We start from the raw sequence: 22,055 nt of genomic DNA, 5'->3' as shown, positions 1-22,055 counted from the left end.
AATACTAGGTATTGAAGAGAAATAAAAACATATTCATTTACATGAAAAAAATTCATTTACACGAATATTTAAAGCAACTTTATTCACAACCACCCCAAACTGGAAATAACCCAAATGTTCATCATGGGAAATAGCCCAAATGTTATCTACTGGTGAGTAGATAACTGAACGATGGTATATTCAAACAATGGAATACTAATCAGTAATAAAAAGGAACAGACCACTGACAGGTACAATATGGAAAAATCTTAAACACTATGCTGAGTGAAAGAAGAAATGAAAGAGCACACCCAGTATGATTTAATTTACATGAAGTCCTTGATCATGTAAAACTAATTTATAATAATGGAAATCAGAAAAGTGTTTCCCTGAGGCAAGGAATATGTGGGGGATCAACTACAAAGGGCCATCCGGGAAGTTTTTGGAGCAATGAAAATCTTATGTGTCATGACTGAAGTGGTGGTCACACTTGTGTATACATTTGTCAAAACTCATCAAGGTGTACACTTAAAATGTGAGCATTGTATTGTGTATCAATTACATTGGAAAAAAATTGGTTCAAAACATAAAGATCATAAAAATAAAGAGGGGCCGGGTGTGGTGGCTCATGCCTGTAATCCCAGCACTTTGGGAGGCAGAGGCGGGTGGATCACAAGGTCAGGAGATCGAGACCATCCTGGCTAACACGGTGAAACCTCGTCTCTATTAAAAATACAAATAATTAGCCAGGCTGGGTGGTGGGCACCTATAATCCCAGCTACTTGGGAGGCTGAGGCAAGAGAATCGCTCGAACCTGGGAAACGGAGGTTGCAGTGAGCCGAGATCATGCCACTGCACTCCAGCCTAGACAACAGAGTGAGACTCCCTCTCAAAAAACTAAAAATAAAATAAAATAAAGAGGGACAAATGCACTATTTTATAGTTTACAAAGGGGTTTGATTGTTTGCTTGATATTGATCCTTACCACCACCTTGTGAAGTAGGAATGCATACAAGTTCTTGTTGTGGAAAAGTCACAAAATTATGTTTTGTTCCTGAGCTGCAGTGTCTCACTTGGCTCTGGAATTCATCCACACACCTTGGGGGAATAAGAAAAAAAAAACCCACTCCCTATGCACACAAATTATAAAGATGCTTTGAATGGTTCATTGCCTAGATATGGAGGAGGGTTGTCTATGGTAATAATGGTTGTACTGATTATTTTTTCTTCTGCATTACTGGCCAGGCATTGCACCAAGATCTACTCAAGTAATTCTCAAAACAGTCCTGGGAGGTAGGCATTATGATCTCCATATACAAATGAGGACATTGGGCCTCAGCAAATTTAAGGGACTCACCAAAGTTCACACAGGTAGCAAGTGGCACAGCTGGGGGTCTAGGTCTGATAGACTCAAAGCCCCAGCTCTTTCCATGCCACCATGTTGGCTCCATATTTCAGATCAATGGGACTACTTTTATTTGTAGTGACTAAAGTTATTCAGGGGTGCTGGCTAGGAGTGGTCCTTTGGAGAAGATTGAGATAGAGTCCATAGAACTTCAGGTCTAGGACAATGTGGTCTGCACCCCAAAAATCATGTGGGGGCCAATGCCTCTCTTACCTGATGGATGGACATTGAGTTACAAAAGAAAGAGGTATGTCAGTCTGTGAAGGAACAAGCAACTGCATTTGGGCGTCTGCGACAATGAGTGCTGATGGGAAGAAGGGGGAGAAACTTCCGCATGGCCATGCAGGCAGCAGCCCCCCGTGTGAGATGATGTTTCTGGTAGGGGATGTGGATCCACACAATTCTTGATGCAAAGTATTGTAGGATGCAGATGTCATGTGGGGAAATCGTTCATGAAGACCCACTTCTTATTTAAAGAAGAAAATTAAAAGGGACATCAGAGCGTAATGGATTATTAGGATTGATTTGGGGTTGAGCGCCAACTCTAACATTTGGTGAAAACAGGTTTGAAATAGAGAATGCTGATGTAAAACCTGGCTCTGTATTTACTAGCTGTGCAATCTTGGGCAAGTTACTGCACCTCTCTAAGCTTCTCTCTTCTCAGTTGGCAGACGCAAATAATGATGCCTACTTGACAGCACAGATGGAAGATGGATGTTTACAAAGTACCTTCCTCGGTGTCTAGTACTAGGTAAATGTTTGACCCGCTCTTCTTGTGGGTAACCCATCAGGAACCTTAGGCTTCAAGCTTGATTTGAATCCCTAAATTTTAGCTCTGCTGGCACTTACTTGTCTGAAACTGCAGCTGCCCCCAGGGAGTGGAGCCTGTTGGAAGCCAGTCCTCTTTCTGTTCCTTCCTGCTTATCCTGTCTCCCTAGGTCCTGGCATTCCACCTACTCCCAGGATTAATGCTGTCTACCCCTTGCTTCTGGATCTCTGAAGTCTTCCTAGACTCTGTCACAGCTCTCCATCATCAACCTGCCCAGAGGGTCTGCCCTAACATTCCCTGCACGGGTTCTGATGACAAGGGTGGAAACAAGTTTCTGATCTGATAAAAACTCAGTCACAAAGGTTCCAGGCATTTCTGCTGAATCTCTGTATAACTGGGCTTAACAAAAGACAAACCTGATCATGTCATGTTCTTGATTAAAATCTGTCTCATATTTCCTCAAGATAAAGTTCAAAATCCTTAGCATGGCCTGCCATGTCCCACATGACACAACACATGGCACTCTAACTTCCTCTCTACCTTCCCCTCCACCTGCCATGACCAGCACCACAGACATCCTCTACCTTCCAGCCAGATTGAATTACCTGCCCTTCCCAAACACGCTCCACTCTTACTTGCCCCAGGGACTTTGTACATCCTATTTCTCTTGCCTGGGATCCTTGCCTCCCATCTCCTTCAATACCCTCTTCCCGGCTCATCTCTGTCTTTTGTAAATCAGTTTGGCCATCATCCAAGAAGTTATCTTTGACTTCCAGGACTTATTTGGGGCCCTTCTTGGGTGTACTCCTGGCTTGCTAAACTTCTGTTTTAAGACTAATCACCTTTAGTCGGTTTCATTGTGTCTTTCCCACTAGACTGTAAACACTCTGAGAGTGGACTTGCATTTAGATTCCCGTGCTCCAGCACCTACCAGAGTGCCTGGCACAGAAGGATACTCAGGGAGTGCTTATACATGAAAAGAACTAAAGCAGGTCAGGAAACACACTTGATGAATGACAACCACATACCTGTGAAGCTGGTGATGGACCTCGGAAAAGACAACCCTAGAGGAAAGAAGACAAGAGTAAGAATTTCTGTAATAAACTTTCCGTGAGATTTTCCAAAAGATCTGAGCACATGGAGCCGACTGCAATCCAAGACCACTAGACCACCCTGGAAAAGCGCTGCCTTCTCAGAATTGCATGGGAACCCCCGTCTGCCCACATTATGCTCTGAGGCCACACAGTCTGAAAATGGAGTGTCACATTTTTTGGTCTGAGCTGTGTGCTGGCCTGCTCCAAAGCTGAAGGGAACAGCATTCTCTAGGCACAAAGAATGCACTCAGACCCACTGACTAGGAATGTATTTTTAAACCAAAAAGTTTGGGAAGAGTTAAGCAGCCTGCAAGCTTTTAGAGATCTGTAGCAAATGGGATTCAGCACAGAGACCTCCCAGGATGCAGGATTTGTACCAGACAGGAATCAAAGTTGTCCCAGATCTGGTAAAGATTTCTGAGGGCTTAAGTAATTGTCAGAGATCTATTTGCAGCGGGTCCCCAAGGTGGGTGCTAAGATGCAATGTCTGTTCTCATGCAAGACCTGCAAGTGCAGGCTTCTTTGCCCCAGCTGACGGGCAAATTTTGACAAAGAATAGGCTTAGTTGAGAGTACCACTGAATCATTGTGATATTGTTGAATAGAAAGACTTCAGACTAATGTCTGGCTGTGACATGGACCTGTTATTAATGACTGTCTCCTGCAAGCTCTATTTTTTTCGTCTCTGAAATGCAGACCCACTGAAACTGTATTCCCAGGGGACCATGTATCAGGACAATGAATCTAACAGCTGATTGATCTAGCACAGCAGTTGAGAGGGTGGTTTGGAGAGTCTGGATGCCTGGAATGAATCCTGGCTTCACTACTTGTTGTGTGTCATCTTTTCTTAAACTCCAAGTCTCAATCTCTACACCTATAAAATGGAAATAATGAAAAGACATAGAAGAGTACTCATTCAGTAAAGTGAAGATTCAACATAAAACCCTTGCAAGTTCTTGTCACACAATCAAATTAATAAATGTTAACCATCATTAGTGAAATGGGACTATCCTTGACAGTCTAGGATGCACGGTAAACTTTGTCCTTAAGGACGGAATCTTTGTTTCAGTGGTTCCCCTTACGATATTCCAAAACAACTTTGCAGCTTCAATTCGAAGATAGTCACTGATTTGGCTTTGTCCTACATTTCAGTCAACACATATTTACTGAGATGATGTGTCCAGCCAATGCTGGGCTCTGAGGCTCTGAGGCTGCAAAGATGAAGAAGAAATGGTCCTAGACCCTTCTGAACTCACAGATGGCTGAGAGAGTTCAATCCAAAAAGACATCATCACCGAATTAGCTCTATTTTATTATAGTGTGATAAGTCAAGTGAGAGAGGGAGACCAAGGGGACTGTGGACACACAGAGAAGAGGCCTGAGGTATGTGAAAGGCTTTCTAAAGGACAAGAGGGGAAAGGGGGTCTTCCAAATAATGGGAGGCAGAATTTGGCAGCTGGAGAAGGCAGGGTAAGCAAGTTCAACATGGGAAACAGCCAGGACAAAGGCCCAAAGATGCCATGCCATCTGGGAACAACTGGAATGACTTGGGGATGTGAGAGTAATTCACTGAAGCTAGAGGCCAGAGTGTGAAGGCAGTGATGAATTTGGGTCTTGGTAGGTAGAGGCCTGTTAGGGAGAACTCATGAGCTGAATGCAGATTTCTCAACCTTGGCGCTACTGACATGCTGGACAGGGTGATTGCTATGAGAGTCTGTACTGTGCATTGCAGAATGTTTAGCCCTGGCCTCTATTCACTGAATGCCAGTAGCAAGCCCCTCTAACACAACCCTGTAATGACACCCCAAAATGTCTCCAGATATTATAAAATGACCAGCAGAGGTAGGGGCAAATTCACACCTTCCCCTCCCTCTGCTGAGAATCATTGGACTAAACTAAGGACTTTGAGCTTTAGGCTGGTTTAGAGGCTCTTAAGGTGAAGTGACATGGTCAGATATGCAGTTAATTCAGATTACTTTGGATTAGAAACACAGCACAAAGACAGCCAATCTGGTTCAGGAGCTATTACAACAATCTAGGAAAGAAATTATAAATGACAATGGAAATATTAACCAAGGGATGTTTTCTCTCTCTCTTTCTCCATCTACATAATATAATGGATTATTAGTATATATACAAATATATAATAGTGTATATAATATATATAGTAGTATATTAAGGCACACACACTAATTGGTGCTGTAAAAAAGTGGAGAGTGACTATAAGAGAAGACAGTGGTAAGTCTTTATCTCTTCTCCCAGGATAAATAGAAATTTTTTTGAATTGTTTAATAATTCTCCAGAATAATTATAAATACCATCACTGCACTTTAAAATTGCTAACAGCATTTTACAAACATTAGCTCATGGAATTCTCACCACAGCCCCATAAATTAGGTTTTATAGTCCCCATATTAAGGATGAAGAAAGTGAGGTTTAGAGAGTTAACAATTTACACAAACTGATGCAGCCAGTAAACTGGAGCGTGGACTCACTTCTTGAGTCCAAATTTCATTCTCTTTCCACTGTATCCTGCAAGATGTTTCATAAACACAAGGCCTATGGTACTCTGATTCATTGCAATCAGTTCAATCTGGGGCATGTTAAAAGAACTCCGTTTAATTTTTCAAACAATACATTTCCAAGCAAATGATCTCATAAAAATACGAAAGGAAGAGAATCCCCAAAAGTGGAAAGTTTTATATGACTTGTATGCTTGCTTTCTTTTTTCTCTTTTTGTTTCGGTGTTAATGAACGACATGCTCTTTCTTTCCTTACTCAGTCCAGGCTCTTGTAACTATGCTCACCAGCCCTAGCGGAAGCACAAACCCCACGTGCACATTTGTCACTAGAAACTCTTCAGGCTTCTGTGAACTTGACACCTGAAGTGAATGTGCAGTTTGCCACACCAGGTAGGCCACTGAGGAAGTGGCAGAGAGGATCAAATCCTTTACTTAATTTGTCTGAATGTCCCTTGTTGCCAACAAATCCTTCTTGTTTATGTTGGGAAGAAGAAAATTAAGTGGGTTAGTAACATTTATTTAGTTTCATTTTAAATTAATAAACAATAATTGTATCTAGGTACAAGTTACAATGTGATGTTTTGATATATATTTCCAATGTGGAATGACTACATCAGGCTAATTAAATGTATCACCTCACATACTTATCATTTTGGGGGGGTGAAAACATTTAAAATATTTTTGCAATTTGGAAATACACAAGGATTATTATTAGAGTCACCATTCTGTGCAATAGACTAAAGTCTATTTCTACTGCCTAACTGAAATGTACCTTTTCATCAACATCTCCCTTTCCCCATCCACCCCCCTTCCTAGCCTCTGGTAACCATCATTCTACTCTCCACTTTTATGAATTCAACAGTTTTAGATCCCACATATATGTGAGATCATGTGGTATTTGTCTTTCTCTGCCTGGCTTATTTCAGTTTGCATAATGCCCTCCAGCTTCACCCATGTTGTCAAAAATGACAGGATTTCTCACCTTTTTAAGGCTGAGTAGTATTCCATTGTGAATATATACCCTATTTTATTTATCAGTTCATCTGATGATGGACATCTGGGTTGTTTCTATAGTTTAGCTATTATGAATAATGCTGCAATTAACATGTGAGTGCAGGTATCTCTTCAGCATACTGATTTTAATTCCTTTGGATATACAACCAGACGTGAGATTACTGGATTGTGTGGTAATTCCATTTTTAGTCTTCTGAGGAAATTTCATACTGTTGTCCATAATGCCTATATATTTTTTGCTGGTGCAAAGTTTACAGCTGATAAATCTGTCTAAATGTTGTTAACAGGTCAAGTGCACCTGGGGGCTAAATGTGATTCAGCCAGACTTGTGAATGAATGTGTTTTCCCTAGTTGCATCCACACATCATTTGTTACACTGTTTGAAAGACTTGACTGGTGGCTGTACCCGGCCCTGTCCCCACCCTGAGTTTTAAAGCTTGCTCCATTTACAGAGTTTTCCAGCAATTCTAGGAAAAAAATTTTCTGGAAGGAGCATCAGTGTTGTTCTGCACACTGGGCAGGAAAGAGAGATGTTACTAAATGTATTCAAACTACATTGTTGCTCTATTTTTTAACATAAATTTGCTTGAGAATTTGATTAAAAGTCAGAGGCTAATTTGGCCACGGGAGGTTGAAAGAAACAAATATTTACTCAGAGCTTATTAAGGGCTAGGATTTGTGTTAGACACTCTGCTGCTTATCTCTTTAATTCCAACCACAATTCTGTGAGAAATCATCCCTTTATCCTCCTTTTCTAAAAAGACACTTGGAGGCTCAAGAAGTACAAACAACTTGCCCAAGACCACTCAGCAGTAAGGAGCAGAACTGACAATATTTACTCACTCTTTAAACCATCAGTTGAGAGTCTGCCATTGCCACGCACTGTTCTGGGCACTGAAGATACATCGGTGACCAAACAGACAAAACCCTCTGTGTACAGAGAGCACCTGGATGGAGAGATAGAAAATAAACATAATAAACATGTAAAATGCATGGTATGTTAATTAAATATAAGGTAACAGGTGCTGCAGTAGTTAATGATGCTGTTTACCAAATATTTCCAGGGCTTGGGTTTCCATGTGCCTGGCTCTGGCAAATGAATGGTGAGCGGTTTCACTTCTGGGCTGGAGTGTGTAATTGCTAGTTTAAGACCCTCTGGCACACTTTCTGCCCCCTGCCATGCTGATGGGCAAGAGTCCAGGTGGTGCTCACTCCATCAGCCTGACTTACAGGTAAGCACTCCAGAGTCAGCCTCTGTGGTAGGGGACCACTGGATTAGAATGAATCTGGAAGGAGGAATGAGGCTATATGAAAGAAAAAGGGAGAGGTCCACTGGGGTAGTAAAGAACACTGAATTCTGAGCATTACAATAAGGGATTACTGTGAGGTCCTGCCCTGGGGTTCAAGACCAGCTGAGCAAATAGCCCAGAGCCAGCAGACAGGGGAATAGGCTCCAATGGGCTACCTTCCATTATAGGAGGGAGCACGGTACAGTGAAGGAGATGGGGAAGATGTCGTGTAGACACGGGATCAAATCTTCCTTGTCCCATTAACCAGCTGAAGAAAAATCTTAACCTTGAAATAGTTCAATTCTGAACTTCATTTTATTTGCAAAATGTAAGTAACAAACTTTTACTTTATGGAATTGTTATATTAAGACTTAAATCAGGTGGAGTCTATGAAATGAAAGTGCGCCAGCTGTCCTCTGTCACCCCCACCCCAGTGCTCTTCCTTAGCACCTGGTCCTTGGAATTATGAATTCTGTGTAGTCTGCATCTGGCTTCAAGCATGACTTTTCCTAGCTCAATTAGATTGCCTTTTCTTTTGAAAGGTTGGTTCTTGTTTTGTTTTGTTTTGTTTTTCACTCTAGTTTCTTTGTTTTGTTTTGTTTGGGTGTTTTTTGCTTTCCATTTGTCTTCAGAAAATGGTTTATGTAGCCACTGTCTAACATTCCAAAGACAGGACACTTTTCTCAAGATAGTTTTGTGTTGTGTAACAAACGCATTGCTTCTCACTTCCTATGAGAGCTGTTCTATCTTCTTCTCCTCTCGTTTGCTCTCTTTCTTTCCAACAAAGAGTGAAGAAGAAAGTTTCCTAATGGCCCCTGTCTCCTGAATCACCCTCCCTTCTCTTGGGACCCCGACTGTTGATGGGAATGTATAATTGGATTAAACAGGTTTATGTCTTCTCGTCCTGTTTCCTGTGTAATTTATGTCCTTCATCACACACCTGTTAAAAGAAAAAAAAAGGAGAAGAAGAAGGAAGTGTCTTCCTTGTTCATAGAGAAAAATCAATTATCCTCCCCTCTAAAATGAAATCATATGTATTTATTTGGTGGAAAATCTTCAAAGAAACTAAGAGGATCTCTCTACAATATTCAGGCCACCCGTACAACTCCCCCCCAACCCCTGTGTCTGCTTTGATGTTTTATTAATCAAAAGTGTGTTAGTTACACACTGGGCACTACATCAAATATGAGCAAGACATGATCTGATCCTTTCCCTCAAGGAGCACAGAGTCTAGAAGAGGAACTAGACATGGCACATTGCATTACAGTGTGACTCACAGTGCTGAGAGCAACGGTCAGAGGTGGCCCAGGGAATGCAACTGATTTGAGGCTCTGGTATAGCTAGAACCAAAGGGTAGGGGCAGGAGTGAGGGTCCTGTGAAGACAGAGAGGTGGGAGATAAGGTTTGAGTGGTCAGCCAACCATTTCATAAAGAGCTCCAGTTCTAAGGGGGAAAAAAAAGTGTAGAATTTATTTGTTTTCCCCAAGAGAGAAGAGGATTAGAGCAGGCATCTCCAAACCCTGGGCCAGGAATCAGTACTGGTCTGTGGCCTGTTAGGAACCAGGCCACACAGCAGGAGGTGAGTAGTGGGTGAGCTTTACTTTTCATCTGTACTTTACAGCCACTCCCCGTCACTCACATTACGACCTGAGCTCTGTCTACCGTCAGATCAGCGAGGGCATTAGATTCTCATAGGAGTGCAAACCCTACTGTGAACTGCGCATGCAAGGGATCCAGGTTGCACATTTCTTATGAGAATCTAATGCCTGATGATCTGTCACTGTCTCCCATTACCCCCACATGGGACCGTCTGGTTGCAGAAAAACAAGCTCAGGGCTCCCACTGATTCTACATTATAGTGAATTGTATAATTATTTCATTATATATTACAATGTCATAATAATAGAAATAAAGTGCGCAATAAATGTAATGTGCTTGAATCATCTGGAAACCATCCCCCCACCCCACCACCTCATCCGTGGAAAAACTGTCTTCCACAAAACCAGTTCTTGATGCCAAGATAGTTGGGGACCGCTGGATTAGAGGATTTTGGCTTTGGAGATTGACTCCAGAGTAAATCTGGATTGGTTCTAATTCAGAAATGGAAAATAGAAGCAGAAAAAGAATGGAATTAGTCAGACACTGTGCTGAGAAATGCAATCAGTTATCTCTTTTGATTCTCACAACACCCCAGCAAGGACCTGCTTCACCAGAAGCTATTATTCCACTCAGTTTATTATTGAGAGGACTATGGTTCAGAAAGACTAAATGGGGAAAGGGTTATCACTGCTCTACTTCCCACCAGGGTTGACCACTGGGGATCAGCAGTGTGCGTGGGGTCAGCAGTGTGCGTGCATGCATCACTCTAGGGTAAGATGGGCTCATGTGTGGTGGCCCAGGGCCAGGTGCCCTGTATCTGTCTGATGGACTGAGAGCCAGGGCAAAGCTCTTCCCAGTGATGGTTGGAAAACCAAAATGACATGTCCTTACTATGTGGGTTTTTTCCCACACATTTGTCCACTCCATGGGCTTTTATAATTATGGTGCCCTGAACCTGACAAAAGCTAGATGTTATGATAGATAAGCCAATGGTAGCTGGAGGAAAGATGCACTCCCAGTAAAATGTACAATTACCAGGGATGGCACAACCCCAGCCAAGGGTCCTAAAGCCCCTAAAACACTTTTGCTCTCTCCCATTTTCAACACTGATATGCAAGTGGAGTTTGGACCCTAGAACACCACAATTGGATGAACAAGGCTTGCATAAAAGACATGTGGTCTTCGTGAATCTTTGCCTTGAAATCTAGAGAAGCATGTCATAGGGGGACCAGGGCCATCTTCACCAACTACTCAAATGGTGTTTCCCACATTGCTATCTGAGACAGATGAGACAGTTGCTGGTATTGGGGCTCCAAACAATTCCCACTGGCAGGTCATTTCTCCAGCAGCCTTCCTCCCTGGGGTGGACTACTTTGTGTGCATGGATAAGGACATGAGGCCTACTAATGACCTGAGAAAGGAGACCTCCCTCACCCTTGCTTCTATAGGGTCCATCAGAAGGAGTTTACCAAAGACCTTGGTCTTTGTCTCAAGCCCCCATTCTCAAAAAGGAATGTGATTTTATTTTTCGGTCACTTGCAGACTCACCAAGGCCTGTCACCAGGTAAGAATGACTGATAAAAATAAACAACAATGTGGATGTTGGGCAGAACCAAAGCCACTTGAACAAGAACCTGGTTCTCCAGAAACCAGTTGATATGATTTGGCTGTGTCCCCACCCAAATCTCACCTTGAACTGTAGTTACCATAATCCCCATGTGTTGTGGGAGGGACAAGTGGGAGGTAATTGGATCATAGGGGCAGTTACCCTCATCCTATTCTCATGATAGTGAGTGAGTTCTCACAAGATCTGATAGTTTTATAAGGGGCTTTCCCCCTCTTTGCTCTGCACTTCTCCTTGCTGCCACCATGTGAGGAAGGATGTGTTTGCTTCTCCTTCCACCATGATTGTAAGTTCCTGAGGCCTCCCCAGCCCTGTGGAATTGTGAGTCAATTAAACCTCTTTCCTTTATAAATTACCCAGTCTCAGCTATGTCCTTATTAGCAGTGTGAGGACGGACTAATACACCAGTCAAAGCCATTTTCCTGGATTGTATGTGGGATAAAGAGCTGCCAGGCTGACCTGAAGAAGCTCAGAGACGTAGCCAAAGAATCACTATTTAATCTGTTTAAAGGGCTAGGCTTCCAAGAAGGACTGAAGTAGTGCAGGGAAAGGTGTGAGGGATCCTAGTAGGAGGGCTATTTGTCCTCCTTACAGGTCAGCTTCATTGGGCCCAGTTTTCTCAGATTAGATGTAACTCCTCTTCTTTTTTCTGTTTCCTTGAAAACTATTGCACAAATACAGCAATTCTCGGCCCCTACCATGCTTGGACAAAACTGATTCTTTGGCTCAAGCATTGAAAGTGAAAATTCCTAGGGTTGCCTGGCACCATTAGTCTCCCCTTATCACCCTAGCAACCCTTGAAGATGGATGGAATAGATAATACCAAAGACCACTCATCTGACAAATGAGGGTTCTGACAGAGGGTGACTTTTCCAGAACTAGAAGGGAGACTGTCTGACACATCCAGGCAGCTTTCTCTGTCAGTGTGCTGTGGGGTTGGACAGAGTGGCCCTCATTCTCACTGCTGCACATTCATATGTTGTCATTTTAAGCCATATTGCCCTCTCCTTTTACAGTGCCATAGGGCAATTGTTTCATAACACTGAGGAACTCCATCGAATTTGGATTTTATTGATAAAATGGAAGGTCTTCTTTGTATGCATGCACAATGGGAGGATTCAAATCAAGACCACCTTCCTGACTGTTTTTTGTCTATCTCAAGGCAATGTTGGGTTCCTAAAAAGAGCAAAGGAGTCATATTGTTGTTTTCGTTGTTATGCTGCTTCTTATTGATTGGCTCTCTGGTGGTGATGATCTCTGGCTCCCTCTTGATCTCTCAGTTCCTGATGGAAACTTTGCTCTCAGTTCCTAATGGAAACTTTAGTTTTTCTTTTTCTTCTCAAAGAACTTATAGTGACATGAAATGCATCATCTTTTTGGCCCTGCTTTGACCCACCAGCCATCCTGTCCCTGATTTTTTTTTTCCTCATTGTGCAAGTCAGAAAGTCTCTCCCTTAAAGCCTTTATCCCTTTCCTATGGTTTGCAAGACTTCATAACATCAGGGTTATTTTCCAGCCGTAAAGTGCTCTGATTCAAAAGAATATGTTCCTCTCTGTTAGTGCTAAGCAACCTTTTAGCTCTCAGATAATTCCAAAAGAGTAATGTCAACAATCCCTTTTTTCTCGTCAATTCAAAATGAAGATAGCTATATTGGGTCCTAGACAGTCCACTGCTAGAAGAGCCCTGGGATTTTTTTTCTGACCCTTCAGGTAGGATGGGAGTTAGGGGATGCTCCAGGGTAGGTCCCTCAACAGTTATCCCTCCTTTGAGGGCCACAAGCTAAGAGCCCCTTCCAGGCACTATCCTCAGGGACCAATGGGTTCCAGAATCTCTTGTGTTATTGTTGTATCTTAATTTAATAGCTACTTCTAAGGTAGTTTGCTAATAAAATATAGTCGTTTCATTTATTAACTTTGAAAGTTTCATTGAGCACATTTCTATGGTGAATGATATGTATAAACCTACAATCTGTCCTTGGGACCCATTTGACTATAACATGGTTTCTCCTGTGGCTATTTGGCAATACTTTCCACTCATGAAGAAAGTTTTTGTAATTTTCCCATTGTTGTTTTCTGACAATGAAGTCAACATGCTAAAGTTGCAGAAGCAGGGTTTATAGCATTACACGCCTCTTGGCAAAGTAAATGAGAGAACAATGTTTGTTGTGATTTCTTCATCAATACGATTTTGGGAGAGAAAAAATTGATTAAAAAATTAGATTAAATTAAATTATTTGCTCCAGAAATACAGCCAATGATAACAAGGAGGGCTTGAATCAAGTCTAATTTTGTTCCATAGCTTGACCACTTCACATGGTTGGATTAGAAAGCCAGAAATATATCTGGTGTGTTTCTGGGGCTTGATTTTACATTTTCATCTTATAAATGGGAGAACAGAGGTCAGAGTAGGGTAGGACCTCCCCAAGGTCATACAGATCAGCAGCCGGGCTGCAATGAGAAGCGAGGCCTCCTCACTCCCCAGGCATGGTTCTGTCTACTCTTCTAGGGGCTTAGGGTCATTTCCTTTTCCTACTATGCACTGGGCACTACTTAATTTTCTCTTTCATTACATTAAATGGCTGAATACTGTGGCTCAAAGCAACACACAAAAATCATAGTTCCACATCGCCATGCACACATATTCTTGCCACTTCCACATAGGAACAGAATCTTTGAAAGTATGATGCAAAAACAGCCAATCTGCTCAGTTGGTAGGTACCATGGTAGAGTAAAAATATTTTGGCTTTAAAATTAGACCAATCTGGGTTTTAAACCTGGCCCTATCTCTAACTAGCTGCATGGCCTTGAGCATACTATACAACCCCTGAGCCTGAGTTTAGTGTTTGGCCCAGGGAGAAGTTTCATGTACATACATTAGCACCTCTTTCTGGTACATAGCAGTCTACACCAGATGAGGCAGTAGATAGATCATATTTGAAAATTCAGAATAGAGAGGTAGCCACTAAACTTCTGAAATGTGATGAAAGCTTTATAAAGTGAAAGAAATTTTCATGTGCTATTCCTAATATCTACTGCATATGAACAATATGTAATATTGATTCAATTTATAGGTAGTTCTTGGGGTAGATTTCTCAAATCCTTGTCACAACTTCACAGGGTGGTTCCCTCCCCACCAACAACCATCCCACCTCACACCGATTCCCAGGATGATGCCCTTCTGGGAAATTCCTGAATACTCAATAACTACTGGTACATATTTGTATTTTCTGTAAAGACATACGAATACAGAATATGTGGTATTAGAAAATATAATTTTTTTCTACAATAAAAATCTACTACTCATTTAATAAAAGAATAAAAGAGCAACTTCAATAGCTGAGAAAATGCATTTCTCAGACAATACACACATAATTTCTTAGAAAAGAAAATGCATTTTCCCAGTTATTAAATTTGTTCTTCTATCCTTTCAGCTGTTAATAAAGTATAGTTAATAAAATAAGCTTTTAACCAAATTATAACAATTTTATCCTTTGGAATGTAAAAACCATAATGTTTTTGTTTATTCCTTTTTCTGAGACATTCCTATAACTTCTTTAGTTTTTATATTATTCTTGTCAGACAGGACAAATATAGTAGTTATTGGATCTACTCAATTGAGTCACAAAAACCTATGTTTTGCTCCCTATTCAAGAAAGCCAACATTAGTGTAAACAGCCCTGAAGCAGGCAACATGTAGGCATCTCATAATTTCTCAGCTCTTTGGCTCCTTGCCACCCACAGTCATGAAGAGGAGCTGGTGATCATAGCGGTATCATTCTCACTCTGGAATCTGACCCAAGACAACAGTCCTGTAAAACAAGCCTGTTCAAAGTCTCCAATAACCAAAGCAGATTCTATTCTGTTGTCACTTTCTAGATGGTCACAAACCCTCCAAGTCCTTGTAGACTTTAGGGTTTAATTTAAGACTTCTAATCACCGTTTCATTGTTTTTCTAGAGTTAACTACTTGAAGCTCCATCCAATTTCCCTGTCACTTCTAAGTTATTCTAAGGGAGTCATTACTGCTGAATGACTATTATATTAAATGGAAACAGTCTGTACCCAGGATGATTTGATCTAAATAGGCCACTTTCCCTGATCATGTGTGTCTCTGGGTATGCTAATGTCTTTGGGATGGAAAGGGTGTATTGAATGAAAGTTTTCCCATGAGAATTCCCATGTCGAGACCCATACTGCCTAATGCCAGTTCTCAGGGACAATTTTCCATTGCCAATCTCAAATTGCATATTGTTAATGTGCACCATTAAGATTAATCTTTGCTTTTGCTGTCAGTTCTTATTTACAGACCCACATTTTCTTTGCTGCAGTTAAATCTAGTTATGAAATCTTCCTTGATTCTGAGGCTCTCGCGCCACCTTAAATTGATTGGCCTTAATGTGAGGATCGAGTGTGTGAGGAGGAGATTAAAATCCATCTGAATGCACAATTCAGTTAATACAGATGAAACTGGATTCTTTTATAGATTCTTTAAAGAAAGTATGGCCCCAGAATTTTATTACACATAAATTTATAATGTGCTTGGTCAAATATACATAACACAAGAGAAGAAAACTACCATTGACTGAAGACCTATCATATATGGACATGGTGTGGGCTCACAGCTTTATATACATTGACTCATTTAATGCAACCCTATGGAGAAATTCATATCTTCTCCAGGTTATAAAAAAAATATTACAGAGATAACTTATCCAAAGTGACAAGGCTATTAAGGATAATGGCAAAACAAAAAGAAAAACAAACAGGAGTTTCTGGTTCTTCTGCAGGTGATTTTGTCCCTACAACACATAGAACAAGAAGTTAGGAGCTTTCAAAGTTATTTCTAATTTTCCCAACTAATTAGTGTATGTAAGAATTACGGCCTATGAGTTCACAAAATTTAGCACATAATGCTAAACAGTTGTTTTTAGACATGTATAGATCATGTCTAATTCCAAAGGATGTAAAGAGGTAAGCAGGTGTTTCATTAGGATTCATTTATTACTCATCTCAGGAGTCATTATTCATTAATTTCAGCTGAGGAGATTCTGTTTTCACCATGTAGTCATTCCTATCAAAAAAAAAAAAGGATTGTGGGTAGGAATTTTCACTGGTGTGCTTAAGGGTCTATTTTACTATTTATATTTCCTCTAAAGAACATGAGCTCTTCACACTCATTGAAGATGGGCATCCTAGGTCTGAGTCTTAAGGAAATTCACAGGTGACCAGCTTCCCTCTAATGCAGAAATATGACTCTGAGTACCTGGTGGCAGCAGTTTGGTTAACTCTTAGCACAGTGCGCAAAAGATTGGACTTGGGAAGAACAGAGATATTTCTTACGCTTGCTGAGGCTATCTAGAGTCAAAGACACCAAGGCACAACTTTATAAACCCAAGGTCTGGGATAGTATAATTATTCAATTAATGATTATGGAAAAAGAGGCAAAAGGGGGATGGAGGAAGAGAAGAAAGATACAATAGTTTAACTTCAAAGATACAGCAGCTACAGAGGGCAGAGCAAGATGACAGAATAGAAAGTTCTACCAATCACCCTTCCTACAAGGACACCAAGTAAACAATGACCTAAACAGAAAAAACACCTTCATGAGAACCAAAAATCAGGTGAGCACTAACAGTACGTGGTTGTAGCTTCATATCACTGAGAGGCACTGAAGAGATTTAAAAAAAAAAAAAACCCTCTCCCACCCCCGGCAGTTTTGGCATGGTGCAGAGAGCATCTCTGGGCACTGAGGGATGGAAAACACAGCAATTGTGAGGCACTGAACTCAGTAGTGTCCTGTTAGAGCAGAAAGGAAAACTGGACCAAACTCAGTGACACCTGTCCATGGAGGGAGCACTTAAACCAGCCCTAGCCCTAGACAGACGGCAATTACTGATCCCAGGTATCTGAACTTGGGTTTTTGCAAACCTCACCACCAAGGGCTATGCTCTGTGTCTCCAAGTACACTTGAAAGGCTATATAGGCCATAAGGACTGCAACTCTTTGGTGAGTCCTAGTACTGAACTAGTCCCAGAGACCATGGACTTGGGGCCACTGGACATAAAGAGACACCAGCTGGGGCAGCCAATGGAGTGTTGACATTATCCCTCACCAAACCCCAAGCTGCACAGCTTGCGGCTCCAAAAAAGATCCCTTCCTACTGCTTAAAAAGAGAATAATTAAGACTGGGTAGGACTTGCATCTAGGATATCAGCCCAGCTATAGCAGGATAGGGCACCAATCAGTCATGAGGCCCTCGTTTCAGACCCTAGCTCCCCGATGACATTTCTAGATACACCCTGGGCCAGAAGGGAATGTGCTGCCTTGAAGAAAAGGGCCCAATCCTGGAAGCAATTATCACCTGCCAGCTGAAGAGCCTTTGGGCCCTGAATAGCCAGCAGCAATACCCAGATACTATGTCAAGGGCCTTGGGTGAACGTCTGAGACTTGGTGTCTTCAGATGAAACTCAGCACATAACCAGCAATGGTAGGTATGGGGCAAAACTCCTGCTTGGAAAAAGCAGAGGGAAAAGTAAAGGGGACTTTGTCTTGCACCTCAAGTACCAGCATGGCCACAGGGGAGTAGAACACCAAGCAGGCTCTTGGGGCCCTTGATTCCAGAACTTGACTGTTGGATAGCATTTCTGGATCAACTCTGGGCCAGAATTGAGCCCACTGCCCTGAAGGGTGAGTCCAAGGCCAGACAGCATTCATGACAAGCTGACTTTAGAGACCTTGGGCCTTAAGGGAACATTGGCAGTAGTCTGGCAGTACTCCTCATGGCCTCAGGTGGGAGTGGCTATGGGTGAGGCTCTTCTGCTTTTGGAAAGGGGAAGGAAGAGTGGGAAGGACTGTTGTGTGCTTTGAGTGCCAACACCAGGTAGACTTCTAAGGTTTTTGACTCTAGTCCCTGATTCCCAGATGGCACTTCTGGACCCACCTGGGGTTTAGAGGACCTTAACACCCTGAAGGGAAAGACACAGGCCTGGCTGGCTTTGCCATCTGCTGATTGCAGAGCTCCAGGGCCTTGAGTGGGCATAGGCAGTAGCTAGGGAGTGGTTATAGCAGGCCTTGGGTGAGTCCCAGAACTGTGCTGATTTCAGGTCTGACCCAGTGCAGTCATAGTTGTGGTGGCCACAGGGATGCTTGTGTCCCTGTACCCTCAGCTTTAGGTGGCTCAGAACAGAGAGAGAGAGAGAGATTCTGTACGATTGGGAGAAAGTAAAGGAAGGGAACAAGAGTCTCTGCCTGGTAATCCAGAGAGTTCTCCTGGATCTTGTTTAAGACTATCAAGTGGTACCTCTACAAGTCTACAAGAACCACAGTGTTACTGGGCTTGGGGTGTCCCTTGAAGCAGAAATAGCTTAGATGACAACACTGAAGTCCTTTCAAATGTCTGAAAAGCCTTCCCAAGAAGGATGGCTACAAATAAGCCCAGACAGTGAAGACTACAATAAATATCTAACCCTTCAATGCCCAGAAATTAAAGAATATCTACTAGCATCAATACCATCCAGGAAAACATGGCCTCACCAATTGAACTAAATAAGACACCAAGGACCAATCCTGGAGAACAGAGGTGTGTGACCTTTCAGACAGATAATTCAAAATAGCTTTGTTAAGGAAACTCAAAGAAATTCAATATAACACAGAAAAGGAATTCAGAATTGTATCAGATAAATTTAACAAAGACACTGAAATAATTAAAAAGAATCAAGCAGAAATTCTGGAGCTGAAAAATGTAATTGGCATACTGAAGAATGCATCAGAGTCCTTTAATAGCAGAGTTGATCAAGCAGAAGAGAGAGAAGAGAGAATTAGTGAGCTTGAAGGTAGACTATTTGAAAATACACAGTCAAAGGAGACAAAAGGAAAAAGAATAAAAAACAATAAAACACATCTACAGGATCTAGAAAATAGCCTCAAAAGGACAAATCTAAAAGTTATTGACCTTAAAGAGAAGATAGAGAAAGAAATAGGGGTAGAAAGTTTATTCAAGGGGATAATAACAGAGAACTTCCCAAATCTAGAGAAAGAATCCATATCCAAGTATAAGAAGGTTACAGAACACCAAGCAGATTTAACCAAAAGAAGACTACCTTAAAGGTATTTAATAATTAAACTTCCAAAGGTCAAGAATAAATAAAGGATTCTAAAAGCGGCAAGAGAAAATAAATAAATAGCATACAACGAAGCTCCAATATGTCTGTCAGTAGACTTTTCAGTGAAAACCTTACAGGCCAGGAGAGAGTGGCATGACATATTTAAAGTGCTGGAGGAAAAAAACTTTTTTTACCTTAGAGTAATATATCTGGTGAAAATATCCTTCAAACCTGAAGGAGAAATAGACTTTCCCAGACAAACAAAAGCTGAGGGATTCCATCAATACCAGACCTGTCCTACAAGAAATGCTAATGGGAGCACTTCAATCAGAAAGAAAATGACATTGATGAGCAAATAATCACCTGAAGGTACAAAACTCACTAGTAATAGTTAAGTACACAGAAAAACAGAATATTTTAACACTAACTGTGGTGTGTAAACTACCCTTACACTAAAAAAAAAAAAAACTAAACAATGAACTGATCAAAAATGGTAACTACAACAACTTTCCAAGACATAGTCAATACAATAAGAGATAATTAGACACTAGAAAAAGTTTAAAGTTGGGTGATGAAGTTAAGTCATATAGTTTTTATTTGTTTTCTTTTTGCTCGTTTCCTTCTTTGTTTATGCATGTAGTGTTAGGTTGTTTTCTGGTTAAAATAGTGGGTTATAAGATAATATTTGAAAGCCTCATGGTAATCTCAAACCAAAAAACATACAATGGGAACACAAGAAATAAAAAGCAAAAAACTAAATTATATCACCAGAGAAAATCAAATTTACTAGAGAAGGAGAGGAAGGAAAGAGAGAAGGAAGACAAGATCATAAAACAACCAGAAAACAAATAAAAATGATAGGAATAAGTCTTTACTTCTAAGTGATAACATTGACTGTAAATGGAGTAAAGTCTCCAATTAAAAGGCAGGGACTGACTGAAAGGATGAAAAAACAAGACCCATTGCTTTGTTGCCTACAAGAAACACACTTAACCTATAAAAACACATGTAGACTGAAAAGAAAGGAATGGAAAAAGATATTCCATGCCAATGGAAACCAAAAAAGAGCAGGAGTTGCTATACTTATATCAGACAAAATAGGTTTCAAGACCAAAACTATAGGAAGAGGCAAAGAAAGTCACTGTATAATGATAAAGGAGTCAATTCAGCAAGAGGATATCACAAATTTAAATATACATACACTGAACAACCAGATATATAAAGGCAATATTATTAGAGCTAAAAAGAGAGGTAGATCATGACACAATAATAGAATAGGGTATCCACTTCAACACCCCATTTTCAGCATTGGATAGATCTTCCAGACAGAAAATCAACACAGAAACATCAGACTTAATCTGCAGTATCAATCAAATGGATCCAATAGATATTTACAGAGCATTGCATCCAAGAGCTGCAGAATACACATTCTTTTCCTCAGCACATGGATCATTCTCACTGATGCAAAAATTCTCAACAAAGTGCTAGCAAATCAAATTCAACAATACATATAAAAGATCATTTATCATGACCAAATGGAATTTATCCCTGGGATGCAAGGATGGTTTGACATATGCAAATCAATCGATGTGATACATCACATCAACAGAATGAAGGATAAAAACAATATGATCATTTCAATTGATGCTGAAAAAGTATTTGATAAAATTCAACATCCCTTCATGAAGAACACCCTCAAAAAACTACGGAAAGACGGAACATACCTCAACATAATAAAGCTATATATGACTGACCCACAGCTAGTATCACACTGTAGAGGGAAAAACTGAAAGCTTTCCCTCTAAGATCTGGAACACAGCAAGGATGTTCACTGTCAACATTGTTATTTAACATAGTACTGGAAGTCCTGCTTAGAGAAATTAGACAAGAGAAAGATATAAAAGGCATCCAAATTGGAAAGAAATAAGTAAATGTATCCTTGTTTGCAGATAATATGATCTTATATTTAGAAAAACCTAAAGACTTCACAAGAAACGATTGGAACTGATAAACAAATTCAGTAAAGTTGCAGGATACAAAATCAACATACAAAAATCAATAGCATTTCTATATACCAACAATGAAAAATATGAAAAGGAAATCAAAAAGTAATCTCATTTACAATAGTCACACATAAAACTAAATACCTAGAAATTAACTTGACCAAAGAAGTGAAGGATCTTTCTAATGAAAAAAATAGGCAAAAGATTTGAAGAAACATTTCTAAAAAAAAATATACAAATGGCAAACAGGTGTATGAAGGGTGGTCAACATCATTTATCATCAGAGAAATGCAAATCAAAACCCAAATGACATATCATCTCATCTCCGTTATAATGGCTTATATCCAAAAGACAGACAAAAACAAATGCTAACGAGAATGTGGAGAAAAGATAACTCTTTCTGTTGGTGAGAATGCAAATTAGCACAACAACGATGGAGAACAGTTTGGAGGTTCCTCGAAAAACTTAAAAATTGAGCTACCACATGATCCCACAATCCCACTACTGGGAATATACCCAAAGAAAGGAAATCAGTATACTGAAGAGATAGCTTCACTCCTATGTTTGTTGCAGCACTGTTGACCATAGATAAGATTTGGAAGCATCTCAGGTGTCCATAAACAGATGAATGGATAAAAAAAATATGGTACACATACA

At 40.7% G+C, this 22,055-nt stretch overlaps 1 long non-coding RNA gene across 1 annotated transcript in view; it reads right to left on the bottom strand.

Annotated features, from left to right (window-relative positions):
- Positions 1-3,181: 3,181 nt before the first annotated feature.
- LOC107976875 (uncharacterized) overlaps positions 3,182-22,055 on the bottom strand; it is a 529,010-nt gene continuing 510,136 nt past the window's right edge. Inside the window, exons 3-4 of the long non-coding RNA XR_001721162.2 lie at positions 7,626-7,729; positions 3,182-3,217 (exon numbers count right to left, since the gene is read on the bottom strand). This is a non-coding gene — a long non-coding RNA (uncharacterized LOC107976875). The remainder of the gene's footprint in view (positions 3,218-7,625; positions 7,730-22,055) is intronic.

This window comes from Pan troglodytes, chromosome 11 (assembly GCF_028858775.2).
Source record: "Pan troglodytes isolate AG18354 chromosome 11, NHGRI_mPanTro3-v2.0_pri, whole genome shotgun sequence".
In the NCBI taxonomy this organism is placed as follows: Eukaryota; Metazoa; Chordata; class Mammalia; order Primates; family Hominidae; genus Pan; species Pan troglodytes.
This window is presented reverse-complemented; position numbering and strand designations above follow the sequence as displayed.